This window comes from Homalodisca vitripennis, chromosome 5 (genome assembly GCF_021130785.1).
Source record: "Homalodisca vitripennis isolate AUS2020 chromosome 5, UT_GWSS_2.1, whole genome shotgun sequence".
Taxonomy (NCBI): Eukaryota; Metazoa; Arthropoda; class Insecta; order Hemiptera; family Cicadellidae; genus Homalodisca; species Homalodisca vitripennis.
The window spans coordinates 108,562,014-108,582,394 of NC_060211.1; the positions used below are offsets into that span (position 1 = coordinate 108,562,014).

The window sequence follows — 20,381 nt, forward strand, 5'->3', positions numbered from 1 at the left end:
TCGAAGAACAAATATATCGGATATATCCTGCAGAGGAGTTAATCCTATTAGGAGATTACAAAGGGCTCAATTGTTCTGACATGACAGAGCCGGTCCTCTCTGACGTCATTGCTTACAACTGACCGCCCTCATACAACTTTACTGTCCTAATCTCCACCACGGTTTCTTCACTATAGTCTCTAAAGAAATAACGTCTATAGTGAAAACTATCTAAACTTTACAGCGATGATCAAACTTGCAACGTTAAACAAAGTTTTATTCAATATTTAAATAAATTATATTGAATTACAGAAACGAACAAAATTACATGTACGTACCAAAATGCGTTACTGTGTGTTCGCTGGCTGTTGTATGTTTTATTATAACGGTTTAAAAATTTCATAAACGAACCGTGGATATCCAACAAAAATCAGTCAACTCAAATACAATGTTTTCCCGCTTATTTATTTTAGTTTTAGTTTTAACAGTGTAATGGGTTGACACGTTTTTAACGTGGAATTTTAATTTGTATTAGATTATACAATTAATTTTATCTATTTTTAGAATAAGCAATTTATTTAAATAATGTGTTAGCTCGTAAGTAATTATTAGCCGAATCGACTGAACTTGGCCATTAGTGACTGGCGGTTGTGGTCGGAGAGGCAGCCTCTGGCGGATACGGAAATGGAAGAACTTTAAAGGGGGCAGAGTTGGAGGTTTCCACAATTAATTTATTTTGGCGCTCGCAAACCTCGATGCTCTCGACGTAATTATTAGCCAAGGATAGTGTTTCTGTGATGGTGATTAAATCGAACAAATTCATTGATTTCGTTTATTCTTAGCATATGATCCTCTATGAGGGATAAAGGTTAGCTTTTATAAAAGGACTTAAAAATATTACATTCGTTCATTATAAAATTTGACTTACTTGTTTAAATAGACTCAAAAGGCAATTTTATTTAATTATTATTAAAATTTATAACTATTAAAATAGTATAAAAGCTTTAACTATAATCATAGATAAACAGTAAAAACATAATTTAAACTCCAAGCTAGAGTTATAATAAAAATCTGATTTATATAACAATAACTTATATGCTCTAATATTCTGTATTTGAACAAACTAACTAAACTATCCAATATATGTATTTATATTTTCCATAAGTTCGTTCAAATAAAACTAGTCTCGTTAATTTAAATGAAGATCCATTCACAAAAAGTACTGAAACGTAAACTAAGATATTTCGAGCGATCATGTTAATGAGTAGTTCTTATTTTCCTTATTTATTTATTACGAGTTTGAATGTTTCCTTCACTTGTATTGAAATAAGTACGTTCAAATAAAACTAGTCTCATTAATTTAAATGAAGATTCATTCACAAAAAGTACTGAAACGTAAATTAAGATATTTCGAGCGATCATGTTAATGAGTAGTTCTTATTTTCCTTATTTATTTATTACGAGTTTGAATGTTTCCTTCACTTGTATTGAAATAAGTACGTTCAAATAAAACTAGTCTCGTTAATTTAAATAAAGATCCATTCACAAAAAGTACTGAAACGTAAACTAAGATATTTCGAGCGATCATGTTAATGAGTAGTTCTTATTTTCCTTATTTGTTGTATCTGTTGTGGTTGTTTGTTAGTGTCTTATTTTCTATCTGTATGTTACAAACAGTATAACACTACGTTTCGAGGATTGAACTTACTATCTACTTCAAGTGTAAAAACTGTAACACACAAACAAACCTAAAGATAATAAAAAGTGGGCAATGGCTTTCAAGGGTTACATGACTGGTACACCAACAGCATTAAGTCCAGACTGGAGAACATAAACTCAAGCGATGTCACCTACGGTCTTTGGCACCTGAATAAGAGGGTAGATTTCAATCCTCGAAATGTTATATTCTTTGTAATATAACGATGGCAAATGTCAGAAATTCTATGATCCTTTTACACATGATATATTTATACATATAAATGTTTTTAAGTATTAATGTTTAAAGTATTTAGAAACGGTAATCTTCTTAATTTATTGGATATAATCAGAAATATTTGGATATAATGTGAAACATACGCGATATTCTTACAATATGAAATCAACATAGTATTACGGAAGTTGCATGAAAGTTACGTATAAATAATCGGTTACAGTTTATTTGAATATTAATGTTACCATACAGAGTTTTCCAAAAGCCTTCAGGAAGTAGTCATGATTTTTTGTAATTCTGTTAAATGTAAATTTCCAAGTGTACATAAGGTCTAAAAGATTGTTTTGTGCTATCAGCAACTCTTCACCTTCCCAAAGAATCGTAGGAGTGTGATGCCTGATTGATAAATCTTCAATTCAAGGATGGGTCTTTGAAAAGTATTCATAGGAAAAAACTACAATATGCAAAATATAAAAATTGGGAAATAGACAAAAATGACAGTCTTTTGAAGTTTTTAAACATGGAAAACTAATGGATCGTTTATTTCATCAGAAGATCCATATGAGGTATGTTTAAAAATAAAGCCGTCTAAAAAATTTAATTTGTTATACTTAAAACTGATAAATATATGTCACTAAAAACAGTCTTTTCGAAAAATTTGTACATACTTTTTGAGGAAGTAGACTCAGAAAAAAGGATAAATGCTTTTAAGTAAACTCCATTTTTGACATATTTTTCAACTTTGTTCGTCCTGAATAAATTTTTAGTTCATTGCCTTTATTAAATCGCATGTATGTATTTATTTCAAATATTTAGTATTCAGTGTTCAATATACTCTAATTGACTACAAGTTTGCTCTGTGTCAACCGAATTTCACGTTGTCATAACATTTTTTCTGCTATCAAGATAGTATTTGGCAGCTTACATTTTTCGCCGAGTGTAGCTGATGACACACAAATGTCACTTGGCAAGGCTTTATATTTACGTACATAATTTCATTTTATCATTTATTGATATGTCAAAAATTCTAAATTCATCTCGAGTTTTTTTATAGTTCTATATAAAAATAATCACGAATACAAAACATATTGTAAAATTGATTGTAATATTGTAATTGTAATATTGTAAAATTGATTGTATTGTAAAATAAATTGAATAGTTGTGTATCGTATTTAGGAATTATTTTCCTATAAATATTTTTGCGGGCACTTTGCGAGGATAATTGATATCGTGGAGATCATATGGAGCACTCTGCTGCTGAAGTGTTTGAAAGCCCTGAGAGGCGCGGCGTGGCGCGGTGTGTCGCAGACGAGTAAGCACCCATCTCGTTGTTTGGCTGCAGCGACTCAACTTCCCTCTCGGGAAATTAGAACTCTTTGTTGTTCATTTGATTCGGATTGGTTTCCTCTTCAAATGGTACCTGAGACAGGACTTAATGTACCTAGCTTAAAATTGTAAGTAAATAAAATGCGCAACATGTTATAGCCAGTAACGATTACTGGATTTTGGACGATTTCCAACCTTATGTGTTAAGAAAACTAAATCACTACGTTTCAAGAACTGGTATCTGTTCTCTTCTTCAGGTGTCAACATTAAATATGCAAGGTTAAGTAGATCGTAAATTAGCAAATCAGCAAATGTTGTCAATGAACACTCCATAGTCATTCTATTCACTACAAAATGACACATATGTATAGCTAATGTAAGGATCATTATCGATGTGAGGACATTAACAAATGTTTATTCATTGTGGGTGTAGACAACAACGAATGTCAAAAAATTCTTAATATGTAACGAGTAGCCAATTAAGTTGTTTGTTGTATGGTTGTACCTTGGCGTGGTCTAATCAGAAACTAATTACTATAATTAGTGATGTCATGAATCATTGAACGAGTATTTTTTACAATTTAACTCACTATAATGAATATTACGAATATTTTATGCAATTTTGTTATCAACATGGGTGTATTGCATTTGTCCTTGTGTTGGCACGGAAAATGTCTACACAACTTCACCTAACATTACCTTCATAGCCCAAATTCAACTCTGGTCCAATGTTTTTACACATGTATGTATATATAAATACAGTATATTGTGTGGCATGTTCATTGGAAAGTTGGATTCACCATTTCGTTCCGAACTTCATGGTGGCCGTAAATTTTCTTTTAATTCGCAATCCGTTTATCTATAATCCAACAGAAAATCTAAAAATTATTCTGAAATGTATATAGCAGTTACTAAACTTTTTGTAATTTTGTTATACAGGTATGCCAAACCATTTTTCAGGCATAGGTTATGTGCATTTCATAAGAATCTAATTATTAATATTTCAATTTTCACAAACTCTACATACTTCTTTCGACTAAACGAGAAGGACTATTATAATATGTATTTATAGAACACTGTTCCAAGTTGGTCTGCTTGACCCGCACAAACAGGGTGTGCGAGGGAGCTTAGCAGTTCAGCGGTGTTTGGTGTGGTTTGTGGGGCTTCCAAACATTCCACCCCACCTCGGTCTTAACGCTCAGAATTTGGTAATCAGTTAGGTCTGAAGTTCATTGATCTCAACAGCGTATATCACGAAAAACACAGCGGTTTACGTTTCTTGTTTGTTACTGTCGACGGGCAATTTGAGAGGTTAACAAGATTTGGCATGTAGTCACATTTTTATGAATTGACAAAGTTCAGCGTTCCTCTTTAGTAAGATTGGGGTTTGTAGATACTCAATAAGACGACAACATCACACTGTCATCCCTTTTTTCAAGACAAAATATATATATATATATATATATATATATATATATATATATATATATAATTTCAATAAACATTGAATCACAAAAAGTACTTGCTCCGCCGGGAGTCGAACCCGGATCTCTCACTTGCCGGGTGAGATATATATATATATATATATATATATATTTATATATATATATATATTTATATATATATATATATATATAAATATATATATATTTATATATATATATATATATAATTTATATATATATATAAATTATATATATATATATATATAATTTAACTCTTACAGCACCGCAAAACGATTCACTGTTAACAACTAGCAGAAAATTCAAGAGATTTTGACGTGACAACGTCTTAAATTAGGTTGCGGCTCGGAGTCACTCATGAAAAAGTGTAACGCCCGGTAACGTTACGATGCCCGTCCAGTGGGTCCGCCGCACGGGATAAAGCAGATAACTATGTTTATTAGTGAAAATGTGGAGTGCTTAGATTCGTCATTTACAACAACTACAACAATAAAGGTAAATAATTGTACACTGATATTTCATTATCGTAAACTATGATTGATTGATTAATTGTTAGATTGACACAAAAGTTGAGAAACTGAGTTTATAGGTTATGTCATACTATTGACAAATGTTGATAGTGTTAAGTAAATTATTAGTTTAAATCACTCTGCAATCAATCGTAATTCAGTCGATTGAGAAGAAACAGCGCGTATTGCTAGTCAAACGTTTAAAATAACAAATTATAACCTCTAACCTGTCATAACAGTGCGACCAAACAAACGAACTAAACCGACCAATCACCACGCGCGGAGTTAGAATTTAACTGTGTTTAGCAAGAATTTCAAATTCCAATTTTAGTAAATGTTTTATTCAACTTTACCATTTACAATAACAAATTTTAATTAATTTCAAATTATGTACAATGTTTTAGTAAACAAAATATATTTCTATAGTTAAAATTTGTGCAATTCTTATTTTCATTCAATTCCTTGTTCCTATTGTGCAATTTAATAATATTCATATCAATAAATATTCTACCGAGAAAAAGACGTTGTCACGTAAAATCTTCGCCAGTAAAACCGACTTTACAGGCAACCATAATTTTTTACATCAATCCAGGCAACATAAAGTACTATAAAACCATTTCTTAAAAATAGTCGGACATATGTCAACTAGTTAATCTCACAAACATTAACTAATTAAACATATTTCAAGAAATACAGGACAATAGACCACGATGTCAAGTATTTGATACATTTTTTGGGATTGTAACTAAAAAATAATTCATAAATTTTATCGTTACATATTTAATACATGAATTATTTCGGTGATTTATAAAAATGATATTGTATTATTTTATTAAAAGTTAGATTTACCATTTTTTAAACTATTTAAAATATTTTTATTAAAAACCTATGTTAAGGGGAGATGCCAAATATATACCCCGTTATTTGTATTGTGTGAGAGTAAATCTTTAGCAAAAAAAAGGCATTTAGTGATTAAGTTTTCAAATTACTAACTGTCTATCTTGTGAAACGAGCCAAACTTAAAATTTAAGTGAGAATTTTAATAATAGGAACATAGTTTTATAAATATGTACAATGTTTTGTTGTCCCTACTAGCTTTTCTGCGAAATAAGGATGTATACCGGGTGTCCCACCTTGGTTAAAACTTTTGATTTTATATTACTTGCTCATTTAAGGAAAGAACATTTTAAAACTCTATACAATTCATTAAATATGGTTTAAAAATATTCTGTGAAAATTCCAGCTCTCTAGCAACTGTTGAAACAAAATGGTGACACTTTGAAAAACTATACTTAAAAGACAGTAACAAAAAAAAACAGTATTTTTGGTTTTGTAAAATTATTTATTGTCATATTCTAGAGAAATAAAGCATTTCAATAAATAAATAAGGATAGCCTATTTAAAAAACCTACAATTACAATCCACAATTATTCGAACTGTAATCCATCCACAGCGACACACTGATAACAGTGCTTAACAAATAAATTCTTGTTAAGCTCTTACAAAGAAATTCTGCGATATCCGGAGAAGTTCCTCTTCAATTGATTAAAGCTACGAGTATAATCTTGTTCCTTTATGTAACCCCATAAAAAGAAATCACACAAAGTTAAATCTGGGGATCGGGGTGGCCAATCTAAAAAATTACTTCCACGACCAATCCAACGGCCATGAAGGTTGTCATTTAGTAATCGCTTGACAGGATTTGCGAAATGAGAAGGAGCACCATCTTGTTGGAAGATAGCTTGACCCATTTCTAAAGCCGTAAAATGAGGCAAGACTTGTTCATTTAAAACCTGTTCATACCTATTCTCAGTAATTGTACTGTCTGAAATATTGTAAGATAGCACCTCATTACAACTGACAGCTGCCCAAACAGTAATTTCTTTTGATTCGAGTAGAGTCTGTTCAAGAATGTGTGGATTACCGGTGTTGTAATAATTAGAATTATGCCTATTTACCGTACCATTGCGGTAGAAAGTGTACTCGTCTGAAAAAATAAATTGAGTATGCCAATTAGGATCTAGCTCATGAAACTCATGATATGAGAACAAAATTCCACTCTCCTGTCCTTTTGTAAAATTTAATTTTGTTTTTCTTAATTATTCTGTGTACTGAAGACTTTCAGTTTGAACTTGAACTTGAAGAGTTTCAAGTTCAACCTTCCTTAGTGATTTTGGTTTACCTGGAAAGTGTAGCATTGATGCGCATACTAGTACTTCTCTTTCCTCATTTGATCCTCTAGAGTACTTTTTTACGACACTTCCAGTTTGTAACAAAAGATTTCTGCATTTAGTTATTGTTGTATTGCTAGGTGGTTCAACTCCTGGGGAGGCAGCCTGAAGTTGTCTAATTGCTTCTGTAATGTTGCCAAAAGCAATAGTCCACGTATGACACTTCACTTTTTGTTCAACATTAAAAGCCATTTCTCGAACTTGAATATCAGTAAAACTGTTATGGAGGAGGTTAGGTTTTATGTTTTATAGCACAATTAATATTCATCAATCAAACAGTTGTTTTCAACAATGAGCGTTATTAAACAATTGTTCTTTAAAACTGCAACGCAGTAATCAAAACAGGTAATTCAAGAAATGAATGTTTATAGAAAGCAAAATGCTAAAATTTTCAATATGTCACCATTTTGTTTCTACAATTTTTATGGAGCTTTAATTTTCACAGAATATTTTTGAAACCTGCTTTATTACGTATTTGTGTAGAGTTTGAAAATGTTCGGTGCATAAATGGGCCAAGTAATATAGAATCAAACGTTTAAACCTCTTCGTGGGACTCTCTGTACATCCTATATGTGCAACTGTGTCAATAGAATTTCTCAGCTAAAATTCTTGTAAAACTACAATTTTATAATTTAATCAAGTTTTTTTTTATAGTTATAAAGTATTCCATAAGATACTAGTGTAATTCGTGTGTAAAATACGCAAGAAAGATAAAAATAACTTCCGGATTGTTATACATGAATATGGAACATACACTGAGGGTAAGTAGACAAGTTCAGTGTTGCCAACTCTCGAAGTTTCCCCAGAGATGTCCCGTCTCCTGCCTCCCTTCTCAGTTTCTATCTCTTTCTCGCTCGCTCATCACTGAACTCATCTCTTGCCAAACATCAAAGTCTGATGTTTCAGTAGAGTTGTATACGTACCAATAAAAACTTTCTGTGGACTCATAAAATTGGCTACATTCTCGCCTTTGATCACTTCACACCTACCAACTTAACCTTGTCGCCTTTTGGAATTTCAGGGCTTGAAATATGTTACTAATGTTTCAACACCCAACACCTTGTCGACACAGTATCATTTTGTGTTCATAGTATAACTTTGCAGTTTTTTCTTTTGTAAAATATATACGATATTCGATGGAAAATAATGACTAACAATTAATATTGGAATTGTTATGCGTAATAAAGAACAATGTGTTTATTTTACCCACATCTATTTTGTTTCATAGTGCTATGCAGTATTGAGATGTTCCAATCAGCCCACATACATTTACACACGATACGAGTGAATAAGCAATTACTCGTTAATCCTGTAAGAAGTCGCGGTTACTGATATATGAGTGTAAAAATGTCTCTTCAACCAGCTCTACAATATGCTCGTAAAAACCTCATCATCGCCTCGTAGTGGTAGAATGATAACGGTAAGGCCATAATATCACGAAAGGTGATAGTTATTACTTCACCGCCGTATATCTTAATATGGCAGATAATTTATAGATATTTTATAACGCTCAGCCTGTTCACTCAGTGTTGCATAAATATGCACATAAACTTTTCTAAATGTCAAATGTTTCAAAGTTACATTTATCTGGTATTCCACTAAATTTGGATAAAACTACAACATTAATAGATTGTTTCATACAGTATTAATGTCAGTGTAATTCAGTTGTTCTGTGATAACTATTTAATTCATTGTCACTATTGAGACATTTGCATTTATAAATGTTCCTTAAAATGTAAAAAAATTCATTTCCAGCCAGTGGAAGATGCGTACTTTACGTACCAAACTTGTTTATAGTTAATAAAAACAATAAACATAACAATAGTTGTATTGTTTATTTTCTGTTCAGTACTAATACTGGACATGACTCACTTTGGCATATACCAGATGGCGGTTTAATATTTAGCTTATACTGCTATCTTTGTATTCTAAAGTATCTCTAACAAATAGATTGGCAACATTTGTCTGTTTAACTTTCCTATTTACATCATAACGTCCGAAGGGACTCAGTAAAAGTATGTAGTTTAGCTCAAATGTCTCTTCAAACAAAGAACATATCAATCGATTTGTATAACTAGCTCCAAATACGAAAGCTCTGTAAGGCAAACGTGACACTATAAACGTGAAGTAAAAGCCTTGAAATTTCAAGACTCGGAAAAGAGTATGTTTTCTTTACGTTCGTTTAATACCATGCACACTCGAACATTTTCTCAATCAACCTAAAATTAACCTATGATCTAATTTTACTTACAAAAACATCAATAGAATACTTTTTACTGTTATAAGATAAAATTAGTGGTTAAATACAATAGATTTTTAGTTTTCTCAGCCATATAATATTATGAACAACATAATCTACCTTATCGTTTAAGGACTTTGTTTTACAGTGCTCTTCATGATCCAAAAATTAAATGTTTAGTGGTTGAACACAATTCTTAATAGGTATTTATGTGTGTTTTTTTTTAGATTTAGTAATTGAAAATACTGAAATACATTTTGTAATCACGTTTCTGTATTAATGGTACCACGTATAATGTTATTGTTTTCTGTAAAGTGGATTTTTTAAATTTGTTATAAAAATAATGTAGCCAAACTTTTTTCCCAAGGCGTTTTTAGGTGAAATGTCCTAAAATGATAGATACTAATATGTATATTTGGATTTTAATTTTCAAGAGTAAAATACTATAATCCTGTGTTTTTGAAACTTAATGTGTGAAATACTGTAAAAGGAAAAAGATTTTAACAACTTCCTTCAGCTTTAGTAAGCTCCAATTCCTTTCGATTGGCTAATAGCAAAATAGTGAGTGGACCTAACATCTTTCATATGTATTAAAATGCGTCGTAGACCGCGTTTTTGAAGACGGTTAAAAATATAACATTCTTGGAGATCCAGCCTTTTAATTAAAATATGAATTAGGCTATGTAACAGAATGGGCTTGGACATGTTCCAAAGGGTTTTGCAGTCGAACAAACTAAGCCAAAGTAATCCCGAGCCGAGCCTTGTGGTTAATTTGCATGCAGACAGAGATTTCCAGTATGTGAAATAGTAACGCTCCAGCCTACTTTAACTAATGAATTCTATAACTAATGGAACAGGCAATATGAAATAGTTTTGTAATCATAACGCTGAAATGTCTACTAAATTTCTTCTCATAAGTTATAAATGTTTTGAATAAACATATGAAATGATTAGTGTATTGATAAAATTTAAGTTTTAAATAAATTGGGTGTATGTTCTACGTTTCGTCCAAAGTGTCTTTTAAATTGTTGGAAACTCATCCTTAAATTGGTGGACATAGTTTCAAAAATCAATACCAAAGACAAGTCCAAATCCAGACTGGATCGCTGGGACCGTAGATCGCTTCGTGCTTCGATTCAAATGCCAAACGATATATCGACGGTCTTTTTCACATCACAGTGAGTGATTTTGGACTAAATTAAATGTCCCTTATCTGATTTTACTCATTCCAAGAAGGTAAAAGACCTCAGGATCAAGATAGGCTGTCTCTGACTCAAATGTTGAGGACAGTAATATCGTCTTCTTTGACATGGCGCGAGATTCGCTGTTACAGAACAATACATCCATGTAAGGTTACATATTACAGATTCGCTGCTAGGTGAATCATCACAAGGACTCTGAGAGAGTCATTTTATGACTTCTGCTAAATATCTATATGGAAACTGTGTGGAGCCATGGTAGCTTGATCCTGCACTCATTCCACGGAATAGGACATGAAATAGAAATGGGTCATTCGCAATTGTGGCTCTCGGCATCCTTCTTCTTATCCTTATCCTTTTCATTTTCCTTTTCCTATTTTTCTTCTGTTGCTGACAAAGAAAAAAATCCAGTTATTCTAATTACTTAAAAAAAGGAAATTAAACCCAAGCACAGCCTGAAATAAATCCACTGTTTTTGTATGGATAATTTCGTCAGTCTTCTACAAAACACTTTGTATGCAAACGTGAGCCAGGCCTAGTGATTTGCAGGTCACACCGGAGCTGTTATACAGGATTTACAGTGTACAGATTCTCCTTCCGAGAGCTGTAAAGTTGAGTGAGCCCGCTAACCTACCTTGATTGACAACCGTTATAAAACACTGTACCTTTGGATCGTTAAAGTTTATAATCTATTGAGTTTTATTATTACTTTATCCTTTATTGTGTATGTGAATTTTATTTTTATTACAAGAGCATAAAACTGTATTAACGGGGTACTCGCAGTGTGGCATTAATAATAATGGTAGTTACCTAACAATAAGAAAGAAACATGCATTATTTATTGTTCTTAATTGTAATTGACGATAGATAATTCTATTTACACTTAATTATTTAAGAATATCATCACAATGCATGCAGAGTAATGAAAATTATATAAATAGGTGTTAATATCAATTAGAACTTTGTACCATATTAATTACTATAAATAACAAAATTTAAACTTTTCGAAATCTCCGTATTGTGCTGGATATGAATTTTTAAATGGAGGACATATGTTGCCTATTAAAGTATAATATATATGCTGCTTCAATAAGGGTCCGTAGTCAAAAGCGAGGGAACTTATCAATCACGCTCATATGTGATATCTTACTGTATGTATAATGTCTAAAATTAAATTCAGACCCAGCTGAAATCTGAATTGACTGAGGTTGACCATTTGTTTACATTTATACAAGTTATACTTTCCTTGTATTATCTTAGTTGTATTTTACTCCCATATATAGTGGTCCTTTATGTCTTGTCAGTATATCTCATACCGACAATTGACATGCACCGATATTTTAAATTAAACTTCCTTTTTGATTTACTGTATAATTTATTTTGTACTTCTTTATGAAATACTGAGGACATCCATTTTTTTAATCTAAGGTTGACTATAGATTCTGGTCCTGAGAACTTACTTAGTCTTCTATTTACGTTGTGTAACGATGGCAAACCTCAAAAGTTAAACAACCTCCTGTTACCCTTTAAATCTTAAACCATCAATAATAAACTGCCAACAAACAATGAACTAGTGATTTAAAATTTAAACAATTAAGAATTATGTTTGTTTAATATAAAGATAAAATCATGGAAGTAATGATTTATAATGAATACATTAAACGCAATAATTATTGGAAAAAGTTATTTCTTATTGTAACACATCCAAAAATGTAATACGGTATATTAAACAGTCATTTAATATTTGTATGTGATCTGAATCTAAACATAATATCGTTGTGTCTTCTTTGGACATGAATAACTTCTAATAAAGTTAAAAGTTGTTTAAACAAATTATAAAGTCTTATAAAGGGTGTTTTTTACTGTGTATATATCCTGTTCACTGGCATGTACACGAATACGAAGAAAAATAAAAACATACAAATTCAAAGAGACGAGAGAGTTAAAACGATGACGTAGCCCCGCTTGGACAAGGCTAATAAAATTATTCCCCCTTTGTACTTTGAAACGAAGTTACACTTGCTCAGTGAAAATAAAGTCTTTCACAAATCCCTTCAATTAAACAAGGTTTGAAGTCATCGAGTTTCTATTTTAACTTTGTTCTTTTTGGATATAGCATCAGGTTTTTAGAGCATAAAATTACAACATTTTTGCGTCAAAATTGAATAGTATTAATTTTACCCCAAGTCAACTCACAATAATAATACAATAGTCAAGTAAAATTTAAAAAAAAAAATAGTAAGTATTTATTATTGCCGTTCATGGATGAACAGTATGTAATATAATATAATAATATTTTATTGAATTACGTAACATGGTTCCTAAAGTACTGGCACAAACCGTATTACGTTATAAAGGAGTTATACGTGGAATTATTCCATTTCTCGAAAGTCCCAAATTATAACTGACTAGAAGAAAAGGTAGTTCAACCACAATGTAACACAGTAACACAAGACATTTTAGATTGGTGCAGTTAGACTGCACAGACAAGGCTCGTACCAGTCTGTTATCCAACAATAGGGCTAGGCGCCGCGCCGCGCGCCACCACTGTTGCTGCAGTAGACTAAGCCTACGTGATTTGGTGGAAGTAGCAATTTATCTTAAGTATGATAAATTGCTCCTTTTAAGGTTCTCAATTCTTCGTTGGTTATTCAAATCACGTTTTTAATTAACTTGGCGCGGCTGTACACACCGACTCCCACATTACTGCGTTCATACATCTTAGTTTCTTCTCAGTTTCTTCTCGCTGTTTTGTTTCGGAATATCTTTGTCGAGTATAATTTGTATTAGGGCGCCGCAGGATTTATTGTTTTTGTAATCAGTTTAGTAAAGTGGTAAACGTGTTATAATTAGTAAAGGAAATATTACTTGGCTCGATCCAACAATCCAAACAAATTTTACATTTCTACATACGTGTGACAGTTCGATGTCTAAAGAACTGATAAAGCTGGAATGTTGGAATATAAGTTATTATATGAAGGTAAAATTACTGTCTTACAGTAATTTCCACAAAGGTAACATAGCTTTAGATAACTACGAGGAACTTGTGACACAAATGTATGTTTAAGTTAAGCTGTACTTCAGTTAAGCTATATCCTATAGAATCATCTATGAACGCTGTTTCATAAACTTAAATAGAGATTTTTCTGACAAATAATTGCCATTTTTATAAGCAGCTTGTCTGTTAAATTTTCTGACCATTAACTGATCAATACTAATCTCCTTATTTGGTGTAATATTATACATTTTTGCCTACTTTAAAACATATAATTACAGTAGTAGTACTTTGGCAGATAATTGATATTTCTATGGTCTTCTTTCAATGTGAATTATATAACAAAATAGGGTGGGTAGTTATAATATATTGACAGTCCACTGTATCCCCATGATCACCAATTATGAGCATTTAAAAAAGCAAGGGTGTATTTATGTTAATGAGCAGATTAGCATTTATTTAGAGATTTGCTTGTATTTGATCAAAATGATAAAAAACTTTTGTGTAATTTTCTTTTCTCACAATTTTTCTAATCTAAAAGAGAAGAAAAACACGCGCAGATAAATTCGGATGTTTTTATACCATTGCATAATAAATATAGTTACTATAAATCAGTTAGATTACTCACACAATCAGTTGGATTAATTGGTAATTAGCAAGTGTTTTAGTTTTTATTAGTATATGTTGAAATACATGTTCTTAGAGTTTTATTCTTACATAGCGCAATAGGCTATTCTGTTATATACTTGTTTACTTTCAGACAGTCGCACGGTGCGTCGTTCCAAATAATTTTAGAGAAATCAATTTATTTCTCTAACCTTGTGTATTCTCAATAAATGAGGAAACATTATGAACCATCTAAAAATGAAAGCGATTTTGCAAAATGAGAAGAGATTGAAGCTCACAAACAGTATGGGTGTGTTTGTTAAGCCTATCAAGAGATTACAAAGCCTGAATTGTTCTGCCAACAGAGCCGGTCCTCTCTGATAACGTTGTTTACAGCTGACCGCTGAACAGCGAACACACGCCGCACGAGTGGACTTTCAGTCGTAGTTAATAACTTTTTTTTATAAACAGGAAGTTTTAGTAGGACTATTAAATTTCGAAGGAAGACCTGATTAACAGGGTAAAAATTAGCCAATCTCTAATGTGCTAAAATTAGTTTAAACTGTCGTTTGTTCAAATGTGTTCAAGTATAAATTATTATTTGTGGTCTGCTCTTTTGAATACTGCTGAAAAGAGTAAGTATAAGTCAAAACAGCGAGACTTCAAATTGCTATTTGTTAAAACATTAGCTGTGTTTTCCTCTTTGTGCATAAATTTCTATTACGTTAACTCTTTACCTAATTTGCACAGTATTTAATTTAAATATTTCATTTCTGTTCCTTGGCTAGAATGCCAACGGTTATGTTTCTGTTATGTTTTATGCTATGTTGCGTTTTAGATATTTATTTTTTTTAATCACTTGTATTTTTATATGCAAGTTAAAACTTGTTGTTCTAGTCGGGTTGCACTGTTGTTACAGTAAAATTGTTTATATCTATATATTGTGTTCCACAGTGTAGTAACTTAATAGCAACTGCATGTCTTCTTCAAACTTGCAAATTTGTATCATTTATAAGTTAGCGTATTTATTAATTAATATTTATATAAGTATTGTCGTTTTGCTAACTTGTATTATGTATGCAATTATTGTAATCAATTGTAGTAATGGCTGATGCCGTTGGAAATAAATAAATAAATATACAAAGAACTTGTTGGTACAGAAGAGTTCATGGCACATGTTTGGATGGCCTCATGATTGGCTAAGTGACGCTGTTGCTACAGTGAGAATTCGAATGAGTGAGAAGTAGGATCGATGGTACAAACCGTTTGCATGTAAGGAACGTAGATTTCATTTATGAATCCAAATTTTAGCCCATTTTCTTTCTTGACAATTACTATAACATCTACACGTTCTAACAATACTACGTCATTAATCTCGTAAGAGAGATGGCTTTCTTTTCGGTAAAACATTTTGCCTAGTACTTTATTATTGACCATACAAAACCATAGAAGTGAATTGTTTGTAATTTAATTTGTCCAAATAATTGTAAATAATGTATGTGATTTTTAATATTATTATCTTTGTATAGGGCAAAAGAAGTTAAGATACAGAATTAGAATTATTATGTTGAAAACTCTCATTTGTATCACAGTATACTTAACAGGAAGTTCTTTATTTCGAATTAAATAAATGGTAGTTTTCATTTTCTCAAAATTGTTCTACGGAATAATGTATTATGCAGGTTAAGTAAATAACTATTCTTTTAAATTCACCCACAATATACACTAATTTACAATGGCTGTAATGTAAAGGGTTTTAAGATATTATTTCAGACCCGAGTCTTCTGCAACAATATTACTTAGAAGTTATTATTCACGAAGTAATGGTAAATGGTATATGTAAATACAATAACGGAATCACAGTATGGAGAACACTTGAAATGCCCTTTCTTTGTTTTAATATAACATCTTAACTGATCATGAACAATAGTAGTAAACATGTTCCTGTTATTTAGTATAGTTTTTATATTGGCTCAAAAGCGTAATATATGAGTTTCATTCACAAAGATAACGTTATCAAATGGGAGGTTTAAAATGATTTAAAGTCCAATTTTTGTCTTATTTTTTAATAAAATAATAAGTATAAATTATTTTGCTACATTGTTGTTATAGAAAGGGGTATAATATGAGCAGATAAGATGAGCAGAATTAAAAGCCGTAGTTCTTTCTTTTCTTAAAAGGAGAGACTGATTTCACTGTAACCCTTATTCTGTCTGCTCCATGGGCCATTAGCCTGTGTGATCTTATCAAACAGGAGAGGAAAAGTCCATAAGGTTGTAGTTCTGATAAAAAGTGCAACGGTCATAGACATGATTAGAACCTGCGTTATCTATAACTTAAATCCAAATTCCGGCGTCTAGATTCCTCGGTCATTGGTTCCAAATATTAAAATAATTAAATATCCAGTAGTAAACAATCCAAAAAACAGTAAAACGTATTATTCTTATAATCCACAATCAATTGATTTATTATTTTACCTCGTTACACAATGAGGCAAGGAGTAGGGAGACTCTTCCAACAATGATGTTCATCTAATAAGTTTATTAAATACCTTTTTTGTGCTGATCTGTTATAATGTAACACAATTTAACACAGGGTGATTAACATGTACCTACACCTTAGCTTTATAACAAATGGAAAGAATAAATGACATTCAAAAATTAAAGCCAGGTGAACAAATTTTACCATTATCTGGAAAAGTTAATCCATCTAGATATTTTATCTTGGGTCATTTTGCAATAAGTATGCGTATTCTTTGTCATATTGACAAAGCCTGATTTTTGGGCAATTTTCTAACGTTAATAGGCTCTTATGAGATATTAGCACCTGTTCTTCCCATAAAAGGGAAAACAAACATGGACGATTTTTCATCAAGGTGCACAACTACATATACTACATGTAGGATTATTCTTCAAACTGTAGTTTCTTTGTTTAATACAGTTACCTAAACCTGGAAAGTTAAAATACTAGCTTAAGTCAATACCTAGTTTGTTATAATAAATTAAGTCAATAAACAAGGTATTGACTAAATTTAAAGACTGAATCACGAAATCATCAATTAACGCAGTAATTTCCCAATTCCACTTGAACCACACAACAGTTGTGAACCGTAAAGTTGTGTGGTAACGGCAAGTCATTAACTGAGCCATTAGCGAGTTGTGGTCTCACCAATACCGGGGCTGATTGTGTTATTGCTCGCTCCTCAGCCTTGGACTCGTATAGTACTGCTCGGTACTACTTTCCTTCAACTCTATCATCCCGATGATATTTCAGAGATTAGGATAAATTAAAAATATGTATTTAAATAATTGTTTATTCTTATATTTTTCCGATAGTTAGCATACAATTAATGTAAAAATGTTTAAGTATTGTAAAATTTTATTTTTTACTTTAACTATGACTTTTGGACCTTAATATCAAATATTTCTTCTTGGGACCAAGAAGAATATTTCTCTGCTAATCTAAAGTTATTGCATGGACGCAAAGACAGACACGGCGACAGGATTTTAATTTGGAACTTTCGGTTTCCCAATATTGGAACTTAGGCTATACAGGGTGATTCATAAAAGGTGTGCAATATTTCAGGACTTGATACAGGTCATCAAAACAAGGAAAAAACTCCATTGCACATGGGTCCGGAAACGTATCGTTTAATGTCTGTCTGTCTGTCTGTTTGTGTTTTTCTTGTAAACCATCATAAATAAGAAACTACAAGAGATAACGAGTTGAAATTTGGTACACTTACTTTAAAAGATACCTAAAGTAAGTTCAACTCGTTATCTCTTGTAGTTTCTTATTTATGATGGTTTACAAGAAAAACACAAACAGACAGACAGACAGTAAACGGTACGTTTCCGGACCCATGTGCAATGGAGTTTTTTCCTTGTTTTGATGACCTGTATCAAGTCCTGAAATATTGCACACCTTTTATGAATCACCCTGTAGACAGCTGTTTAAATACATGAAAATAATTATTAGTAAAATGTTATTGAATAACAAATGTGTTTATTTCAAGTTAACCACAAATGGATATGCATGTTAGAGAATAAAATAATAGTTACAAAACGCAAATGGGTTAAATGAAATGTTCACCATAAAGGTTGTATAAATAATTTTCAAAGTGCTTTCAATGCAAATTGTACATTGAGTGTATAAATGGTTTTGGTCTTAAAAGGATCACTGTTATCGTCAAATCATATCAATATTACAATAACGGTTTAGAAATGTTTAAGAGAGTTAGTCGTTACTGAGGCTCTGGTTCTAAATATGCGACATAGACTGATACATGGCTACTGACGAGGACATTACATTGCTACCAACCCCACGCAACGACACTCAGAACTTGGCCATTAGTGCGGCTAACTTCCCCAGGCGGCGCTCAAATCTGAGAGCCCACTGGAGCAGACACGGAAGTGTAAAATCTGTCGCGGAAATAATGCTGCCATGGCTGGTTCCACTTTGAGTTCGTTTATTTTTTTTAACACATTATGTGCTATTCTTTGACAATTTGTAATGTATTAATAGTATGATTTTTTGTATTCTTTTAGAATATTCGTAAGCGTAATATATTGTTAAATCAAAGCACTGTGTTTTAACAATATCTCAGAGTGTAAAAATTTACCAAACAACATTCTATTTGAACATCGAGGTATGAGGACTATGAGATTATGTTATACCTCGATTAACTCTTACTTAACACTGAGCAATATTATAGATATCTCATTTAGACATCGAGGTATGAGGACTATGAGATTATGTTATACCTCGATTAACTCTTACTTAACACTGAGCAATATTATAGATATCTCATTTAGACGTCGAGGTATGAGGACTATGAGATTATGTTATACCTCGATTAATTCTTACTTAACACTGAGCAATATTATAGATATCTCATTTAGAAATCGAAGTATGAGGACTATGAGATTATGTTATACCTCGATTAACTCTTACTTAACACTGAGCAATATTATAGATATCTCATTTAGACATCGAGGTATGAGGAATATGAGATTATGTTATTCCTCGATTAACTCTTACTTAACACTGAGCAATATTATAGATATCTCATTTAGACATCGAAGTATGAGGACTATGAGATTATGTTATACCTCGATTAACTCTTACTTAACACTGAGCAATATTATAGATATCTCATTTAGACATCGAGGTTTGAGGACTATGAGGTTATGTTATAGCTAGATTATCTCTTACTTAACACTGAGCAATATTATAGATATCTCATTTAGACATCGAGGTTTGAGGACTATGAGGTTATGTTGGAGCCCGATCTCACTATTACCGCTGTACCGGAAATCCTAGTCTGCTACATGAGAGCAAATCACTGGCTAGGACATTACCTTTCTTTTATACTATATTATATAAACAGCAAAATCTTTCTTGTAAGTATTTTTTTTAATCAAACCATATACCTGTTTATATGCATTGCCTTCACTGAAATTCTAACGTAACAAAGTTTATATTAGTATATAACATGTGTAAAATATAGTTTTGTCAAACTTTCGTTGCTTTCTCTATATTCATTGAATATTATTTATTCATCAACCTTTTAATCACACAATGTTGTTGTTTCAGATAATAATTCCTCGTTACCTATTCACGTAAGTTACAAATCCAGTTTTATTATTAATTCCCAGTAGCTTTAGCATTACTTTGCGTCATCAGAGCAATCTGGTGAAAATTTACTTCTATTGTTTATTATTATATCAGGTTCATACTAACCTATATTTTGTTTAGTTTTCCTTTCACACCTACTCTGAGAAAACATTGTGTTATGATTCCTGTTAAGTAGTTTAATATTAAAAACAAAAGCTTTACATGTTCACTCTGTACAAGATACAAGTAGGTATAGGCAGGGAGATAACCATGTGTGTTCAAGAGCAA

The 20,381-nt window shown here is 31.6% G+C and overlaps 1 protein-coding gene across 1 annotated transcript in view; it reads left to right on the top strand.

Moving 5' to 3' along the window:
• Positions 1–20,071: 20,071 nt before the first annotated feature.
• LOC124362691 overlaps positions 20,072–20,381 on the top strand; it is a 171,640-nt gene continuing 171,330 nt past the window's right edge. The window contains 1 exon segment of the mRNA XM_046817396.1: positions 20,072–20,098. The gene's annotated coding sequence lies outside the window, so the exon portion shown is untranslated.